At 50.1% G+C, this 8,795-nt stretch overlaps 1 pseudogene; it reads left to right on the forward strand.

Annotated features, from left to right (window-relative positions):
• Positions 1-8,336: 8,336 nt before the first annotated feature.
• LOC148051956 (5.8S ribosomal RNA) lies at positions 8,337-8,480 on the forward strand (annotated as a pseudogene).
• The last annotated feature ends 315 nt before the right edge of the window (positions 8,481-8,795 follow it).

Here is an 8,795-nt window from a genome sequence, read left to right on the forward strand (position 1 = left end):
TTCTGAGCTGAAGGCAAGCGCCAAGCACGATGGAGTGCTTCTGCACCGTGGCCATCAGCTCGGAGCTGAGCTGATTGTTCCCCACACTCCGGCAGCTCTCCAGCAAGGGTGAGGGTTTCAGGAGCTCCTTCCCGAGGGGTTGCACCGGGGCTCTCAGCTGTCAAAAGCTGTAATTGCTGGGCTGTGGATGTGGCTGGACAGGGCTGGGGGCTGCCACAAGAGCCCTGCCTGAGGGAGCCACTGCACTCAGGGGACAATGTGCCTGCCAGGACTGCCAGGTCCTGGTGCTGGGGCTGCCCTGAACACCAAGTCTCCTGTGGGCATGGCTCGATCCCCTCGAAATGGAGACCATTCAGGGCCAGCTTTCTCTGCGAGCTGGCAGTCTGAAATGGGGGCACAGCCAGGTTCCACAGCCATGGCAGCGTTTTTCTGGGCTGTTTGTGTACACCAGCATCTGTCATCCCCTGGGCAAGGAGCTTGCTGAGAGTTTGTGAGCTGGCCAGCCCAGGGCCTGAGACCTCTTTCCCTTGCTTTCCAGAGATCATGGCTATCGGGGGAGCTGTGCCAGATTACACCCTGGGACAGCTGAAGTTGGACGAGGTGGGCTGGCATCCTGGTCCCCCTCACCCTGCAAGGGTTCAGTCCTCCTGAGAGCCTGGGCCCTAGTCTTCACATTTTCTTTCCTTTTCCCCTCTTTTCCCGGCTCACAATTTCTTCCCCTTGACAATCCTTGTATCCTCCCACACAAACAGCCCACCTCTCCTTTCCCTTTCCTCCCTGTCCCTTGTTTTACGTCCTCTGTACCCTCATCTGGTGTTTCTGAGCTTGTCACCGCAGGAATTCCTACCTTGGTCAGCAATATCGTTGAACAAGCGCCTCCTTTTCTTATCTGTAGTGTCCTGCTGTTTCTCAAGCCGTTATCTTGGCAGAGGCACCACATGTCAGGGTGAGCTATCTGCATCCACGTACTAGAAGCTGGTCCAATGGCGCTTCATTCCTGGGGGACCTTGAAAAACTCTGGGATTTGGCAATAGAAAACCTCAAGAAGTTACAAGTAGAAGTGGTCAGTCCTTTACTGGGGGCAGAGTAACCCCATACAAGAGGGTGGGCTGAACAGCTCAGGACTTACTCTGAGGAGAAGGGCCTGGGCATTACGAGGAATACTGTATGAGCCAGCGGTGCACACTCTCTATGTATAAGGCCAACTGCGTACGGGGGCAGGTGGCCAGCCAGAGAACTGAGCCAACAGTGTGCCCTGGCAGCCAGGAGGGCCAACCGTGCCCTGGGGGGCATCGAGCACTGTATGGCCAGCCGGTCGAGGGAGGTGATCGTCCCGCTCTACGCTGCACTGGTGCGGCCTCATCTCGAGTACTGTGTGCAGTTTTGAGTGCCACAGTACAACAAGGGTAGAAAGCTACCAGAGAGTGTCCAGAGGAGAGCCACAAAGATGGTGAAGGGTTTAGAGGGGAAGGCGTACGAGGAGTGGCTGAAGTCACTAGGTCTGTTCAGCGTGGAGAAGAGGAGACTGAGGGGAGACCTCATCGCGGTCTACAGCTTCCACACAAGGCAAGGAGGGGGGGGCAGGCGCTGATCTCTTCTCCCTGAGGACCAATGATAGGGCCTGAGGGAACAGCAGGAAGATCTGCCAGGGGAGGTTTAGGTTGGCCATTAGGAAAAGGTTCTTCACCCAGAGGGTGGTGGAGCATTGGAACAAGAACCCTGGGAGGTCGTCATGGCGCCAAGCCTGACAACGTTCAAGAAGCAATTGGACAACACCCTCAAAGCTATGGTGTGAATTTTGGGGTTGTCCTATGCAGGGACAGGAGTTGGACTCGATGATCCTTGTGGGTCTCTTCCAACTCAGGACATTCTATGATTCTGTAATTCCCCTTCTCTCAGCACTGGTGTGGCCACATCTAGATTATCAGTGTCTGGCTTTGGGGCTCCCTGGTCTGGAGGAATGAGGAAGAACTGCAGAGGCTCCAGAGGAGATGTGCCAGGATGGAGTTTGGAGCCTGTGTAGAGAGGCTGAGGGTTTTGGGCTTCTTTAGACTGGTGAAGGACACTACAGTAGTGGCCTGCAGCTGCTTGAAGGGTGGTTTCAGAGACGATGGAGCTTTCCTTTGAAGTGGGAAGAGAAGGAAACCTCCACAAATTGCAGCTTGGAAGGTTCAGACTAAAAGTGAGGAAAAAGAAATCTTAATCAAAGGGTCACGTTGTGGTGCAAGAGGGCACCCAGAGGGAGTCTGCATCATCACAGGGCTTTGTGTTTCAAGGTATAGCCAGCGAGGGTGGAGAGACTTCAGTGAAAGCAGAGAAATTCCAGGGTGAGAGCTAGGTGGGAAAGCAAGATGGGTGTCTGCAGCCTGAAGGGAAAGAGGTGCAGGCATGGACAGTGTAGGAAAGCCTGTGGCAGAGATGGCCAAGGGTTCTAGCAAGGATGAAAGGCCCAAAGGAACCAAGGTCTTTGTCCCCTTGGCTATGGCAGCTGCCTCTGCCACCGAGGCCTACCAGGAGAAACTTTATTTTGAGGCTCTGGACTTTGTTTCTTCTTCACCTCTTTTCAGAGTTTTCTTTTCATAAAGGAAATGAAACCAAGGGTTTTCTCAGCATTCCAGCAACCTTCACAGTGCCTTTGCCTACCTGCCTTCAATTATCTGCTCTAACGAGTCCATGGGGAGGCTCTGTCAGTAACGGCCCTCAGCGGGGCCCATTAATGCTTCAAGACTCTTTGAGTTTAGCTTTGGACTTTGACTTCTTGAGCAGTTTGTTCAGTCTCCTCTCAGTATCTGAGGTTCACATAATGAGCCCCAAATACACCATGGGGCCCATTAAAACACAGAAAGCCATAGCGAGCCATTTATCCTTTAATTTTCTATCTATCCTTTAATTTTCTTCAAGTCTTCAAGACTTGTACAGCTAATTGGAGTCCTTTCGTAGTGTAGTTAATGAGGAAGTTTCCAAAGTGCACCTAATAAAAATAAATTTTTATTTTAAAGGTTATATTTTATTACTTTTCAGTTCAGAGAGGAGGTGATAGGAGCATTCTCCAACTGATATTGATCTAGAGTGTCTCCTCAGAAGGTCTGGACAGAGAGGAAAATCAGTCCCGTGAGGTCTGACAGTGTATGGACAACCTTGCTCCTCCCCTCCCAAACCCCACCATTTCTGTCACTGGCCACTGGGGATTTACATCCCTTTGCCTTACATCAGACTTCTCCACTGATGTCTGCAGCTGGGTGTTACAGCTCCTTTGCACCATCTCCCACCTGCTCTCCGTGGAGAACTGGCTGCACACAGGTACAGAAGGACTTTTCCTATTTGCAAGCAAAGTAAAGTAAAGCATGATCAAGTTTCATAAACAACAAAACACACTCTGCAACCATGCGCTAAGTACAAGATGCCTCTAGTGAGGCTGTCTTTCTATAAGGGATTATGTTATGAGAAATGTTTTAGATAGATAGATTAAAAAGGTAGATATGAACATAATTAAAGAGTTGGCTAAAGAGAAAATTAGACTACTGAAAGACAGGCAGTCTTTTAGTCCCTGCAGCTCAAAGCAGCAGCATAGGTTAGAGATATCTGAATGAACAAAGAGTAAGAGAGACGTGGAAAGATTAAAGCCACCAGCCAGGTGAGCGGATTGCTGCCTGGCTGCTCCGATAAACACAGAGAAGATTAAACCGCTATCTACCCTGCCTAGCCTCTTAGAAATCCTTTTGTTATGGGATTGCTGCAAGTGGAAATACAGCAAAGGCTGATTGCTACCAGGACGCAGCCCTGGCGGCAATATCGCACAAAGCGAGACTCTCTGGCTCCCATCCATGAGCTGATTCATCCATTGGAGATCCCAGGAGTGATCAGCAAGACTCACTCACCTTTTAGTAGTCCCACATGGCCAGTGCAAAAGTCTGACGGAGGGTGGAGGTTAACAGTAGACTATCATGGCCTGAACAAATTCACGCTGTCACTAAGTGCTGCCATACCAGACATGCTGGAGCTCCAATATGAACTGGAGTTGGAGGCAGCCAAGTGGTTTGCCGGCACTGATATTGCCAAAGCATTTTTTTTCAATTCCTTTGGCAGCAGAGTACAGGCCACAGTTTGCTTTCACGTGGACGCGTGTCCAATACACCTGGAACTGACTGCCCCAGGTGGAAGCACAGCCCCACCATTTGTCGTGGACTAACCCAAACTGCACTGGAAAAGGGTGATGCCCCTGAACATCTACAACACATCAATGACAGCACTATGTGGGGCCACAAGGCAGAAGAAGTGTTTGAGAAGGCAAAAAGAGTAATTCAGATTCTTCCAAAGGCTGGTTTCACCATAAAAAGAAGCAAGGTCAAGGGATCTGCACAGGAGATTCAGGTCTTGGGAATAAAATGGCAGGATGGATACTGTCATCCCTACGGATGTGATCAACAAGATAGCAACTATGTCTCCAGCAGCTAACAAGAAGGAAACACAAGCTTTTCTAATCCTTGTGGGATTCTGGAGAATGGATACTCCAGGTTGTAGTCGGCTTGTGAGCCTTCTCCATCGAGTAAGCTGAAAGAACTCTTTTGAGTGGGGACTTGAGCAACAGCAAGCCTTTGAGCATATGAAACAGGATATAGCTCGTGCGGTAGCTCTTGGGCCTGTCCGGACAGGACCAGCTGTGCAAAATATACGTACACTGCAGCTGGGGAGCATGGTCTCACCTGGAGCCTCTGAAAACATCAGGAGAAACCCAAGGTTGACCACTAGGGTTTTGGAGTTGGGGGTATTGAGGATCAGAAGCCCACTACACCCTGACTGAAAAAGAGATACTAGCAGCATCTGAGGGGGGGGGGGTCGAGCTGCTTCAGAAGTTGTTGGTACAGAAGCGTAGCTCCTCTTGGCACCGCCATCACCCATGCTCCCCTCTATGCATCATACAACCAGCACTGCATGGAGTAAGTGGGTAGCGTTGATCACGCAACGAAATCGATTGGGGAAACCCAGCCGCGCAGGAATCCTGGAAGAGATCATGGACTGGCCAGAAGACAGAGATTTTGGAGCATTACCTGAAGAGGTGGCTCATGCCCAAGAGGCACCACCATATAATGAGTTATCAGAAGATGAAAGACGTTATGTTTTGTTTACTGATGGATGTTGTCGTGTGGTAGGAAACTGTTGGAAGTGCAAAGCTGGTGTGTGGAGACCCACATGACAAGTCGTTGAAGCCACTGAAGGAGAAGGTGAGTCATGTCAGTTTGCAGAAGTGAATGCCATCCAACTAGCCTTAGTGATTGCAGAACGAGAAAAGTGGCCAGTACTCTCTTTCTATACTGACTCCTGGTTGGTGCCTAATGCCCTATGAGGTTGGCTACAGCAGTGCAAGAAGACCAATTGGCAGAACAAGGGTAAACCCATCTGGGCTGCTGCATTGTGGCAGGACATCGCTGCCTGGGTAGAAAACATGGCTCTAGAGGCACGTCATATACATGCTTACTTGCCCAAAAGCCGCGCAGGAAGAATATCGAAACAATGAACAGGTAGACAAGGCTGCCAAAATTGAAGTAGCTTGGGTGGACCTGAACTGGGAGCCTAAGGGTGAGCTATTTGTAGCTGGATGGGCCCATGAAACATCGGGACATCTAGGGAGAGATGCAACACACAGATGGGCTTGGTGGACCTGACCATGGAGGCCAGAGTCAGGCAGTGGGACTCATTTCTGAAATAACCGCATACAGTCCTGTGCCAAGAAACATGGCATTGAGTAGGTGTATCACCCACCAGCCTCCAGAAAGACTGAGAGAGATAACGGACTGATAAAGAAGATGTTGAGAGCGTTGCGCAATGAGACACGGAAGCACTGGGATTTGAATTTTGCAGTAGCCACTTGGCTGGTGAACACCAGAGGATCTGCTAACCCTCCTGGTCCTGCCCAAACAAACCTTTGCCTGTTGTTATGGTCATTTGGGGAAGTGGTAGAGGCCCATGGTATGGGAAAATAATCTCTCTCTATCCATTAAGGGACAGGGGATAGCAGTTACTGAGAATATATAAATCTATATGTTGGATATAAAGATGGTTTAAGTACAGAGTATAAGTTGTAAGAGAGGCTTTCAGTAATGAGAATCAGATACAATGGGATGATCAGAAGATATGGAAATAAATTATGTGGGACGTGAGCATGAGGCGAATGGTATGGAATAAGAGGTGGAGATTGTATGGGATCTGGCTGGGATGGAGTTAACCTTCCCCATCGCAGCCCATGTAGTGCTGTGCTTTGTTTTCATAGCTAGAAAGGCGTTGATAACACACCGATGTTCTGGCTCTTGCTTAGCCATGCTTGCACAGCATTAGGGCTCTCTCTCCAACATCCCTCCCCTCCGAAGACCAGTAGAGTGGAGGTGGGCAAGAGGTCGGGAGGGGACACAGAGTGGTTTGGGTGCTTTCGGGATCTGTGTTTCACACAGTAATGTGTTTTCCATTGCTCTGTGGAAAGTGGACTTATGAGAAAGTAACATGGACTTAACATACACCTAGGGAATGTCTTTTATTTTTTATTGAACTATGCCTGCCTTTGTTTTTGTTTGTTGGCAAGTAAGAAACACCCTTCTGCGCCCATGTGTAGCTCCTTCTCCAAATAAAATAGCGAGAATTGGCGCCAATGGGCTGAAACGTGCAGCTACAGACTTTAGTTGAGAAAACGCTATTTTTACAGCACTGCTGTTAAGTCCCAGGTGGTTGAACATAGAAATGGTGGGGCTGGTGGTAAGTATGAAGACTGCCCAGATAATTTCTGCCATAAAGGGTCTTGTCTTCCCTACGTATTCCGACTCCATTAGGATATGCTCTTTTTCAATATCAGTTGGAGATTGCTGATATCACTTAATGTGTAAGCAGAAACATAAAGAGAAGTGGAAAAAGAAAACATCTTTCTTACTGCTATTTAGTATTGAAATCTTTTCACTTTGACTACGCTCCTGAAACGCCTCAAAATATCCACAGAAAAACTGAGGAATTAAGAAAATTATGCCCAGTCTTGGCTTGTGAGGGCGTTTTGCGTTTTCAAGAGCCCTCTGGTGCCAACTTCCTGAACTGCAGATCCTGAAAGACTGAACAAGCCTCTAGAGCGGTAAAAGTAGAAGAAACCATCCATGTTTCTGAGGTTGTTAGTGAGGCCCACGGAAGGCCATCACTGAAGAGAACGAACAGACAAGGTGACCATCCCTGGGGGCTGGTGAAGGAGGAAGTCAGAGGTGATGGATACAGGAAGAAAATCAAATGTGGGCATGACTGGGATGCCAAGTAAGCCCTTGATGTATTTCACTACGGAAAAGTCCTGACCCCATCACCTTGGAAGAGGCATCCTTTCCCTCACAGGATGCTCTTCCTAGGGGATGTTGGGTGCACAATGACAAGTGCAGGACAGCAGTAGGACACCTCCCAGGCTCCAGGAGGGACAAGGAGACAAGAAAGCACTGGGGCTGTAAGGAAATGGTGTCCTCTCGTGGGCCTCAGTGGAAGAGACAGAAGTTACAGTGAAGAGGACAATTCTCTTGGTGCGAGGTCCCAGACCCACCAACACCCTCAACCATCCCCACTGCAGGCTTTCCTACGCTGTCCTATGCCTGTGCCTGTTTCTCTGCAGACTTTAACCACCTGCCTGCTTCCCCACTTCATTCTGCCCAGGGATGTCCCGAGCTTTACTGATGTCCCTCTGTTCACACTGGCTGTTGCTTCAAACACAAAGCTTTGGTTTTCTGAGGATTTGCCAATGCCCGTGAGCTCCTCACAACCTATCCGGCTTCTTTCAAAGCCCTGCTGGTGTTCCCCTAGCACCCACGATGTCCCAGACCCAAACTTGCTTACAACCTCACACCATAACCCAGCACTGAACTGCACATCCTCCTTCTTCTGCTGCCTCAAAATCACTTCAGCGTGCCCCCCCGCTCCTTCAGGTCTTCTTCACTGCTACGCACAGCCCACTGACAAACCCTTCCCTCTTTCCCTGCAATAATGGGACCTTACTCTAGGACGAGGCTCATGGATGGACCTGAGGTCCATCTGAGATGCTCCTTCACACAGGAGGCATCCTCATGCACCCTGTCATTTTCTCCAGCAGAGCTTCTATCACTCCACTGCAGCACCCCAGCTCAGCAGCCTGGGCCACCACCGAAGCGAGCAAGGTGCATTTCCCAGGTTGGTCAGGAGCACAGGCTCCCCGCCCTTGCTGTTCAGGGTTGTCCATTCCATTTTTTTCCCCCCTTCTCCATGTGGATGCTCGTGTGGTCAGCTGAGGCGAGGCCTCTCCATCATGCCCTGTTGCGTCCCCGGTGGTACTGAAAGCCAGACAGTGGATCTTAGCTTAGCAGTGGATCACTCGGATCATGCGTTGATGAAGAATGCAGCTAGCTGTGAGAATTAATGTGAACTGCAGGACACATTGATCATTGACACTTCGAATGCACTTGCAGCCCTGAGTTTTGGGGCTGTGAATGGGGTTGCCTGGATACTGGAAGAGCAACAAGAGCTTTTGGTCCTGGCACCTTTGGGGTGGGAGGAATCCCTGGACGTTCGCAATTGCTGAGCTGGGCTCCAGCTGTAGTGAGCAGGCCAGGGAGAGAGACTGTAATGAACTTTCGGAGGCTACTGAAAGAGGGAGCACCAGTGTTTGTGGGGCTGTGAATGGGGTTTCCCGGTGCCACCAGGCTATGCGCAGTCATGCCCAGGTGCCCGGGGTCCACGGCGATGTCGGCTACCTACCCAACCCATCTTGAAACACGGACCAAGGAGTCTAGCACGTGTGCGAGTCAGGGGCC

The sequence above is a fragment of the Nipponia nippon genome, unplaced genomic scaffold (assembly GCF_047370975.1).
Source record: "Nipponia nippon isolate SJK-2023a ecotype South Korea unplaced genomic scaffold, ASM4737097v1 scaffold_50, whole genome shotgun sequence".
Classification (NCBI taxonomy): Eukaryota; Metazoa; Chordata; class Aves; order Pelecaniformes; family Threskiornithidae; genus Nipponia; species Nipponia nippon.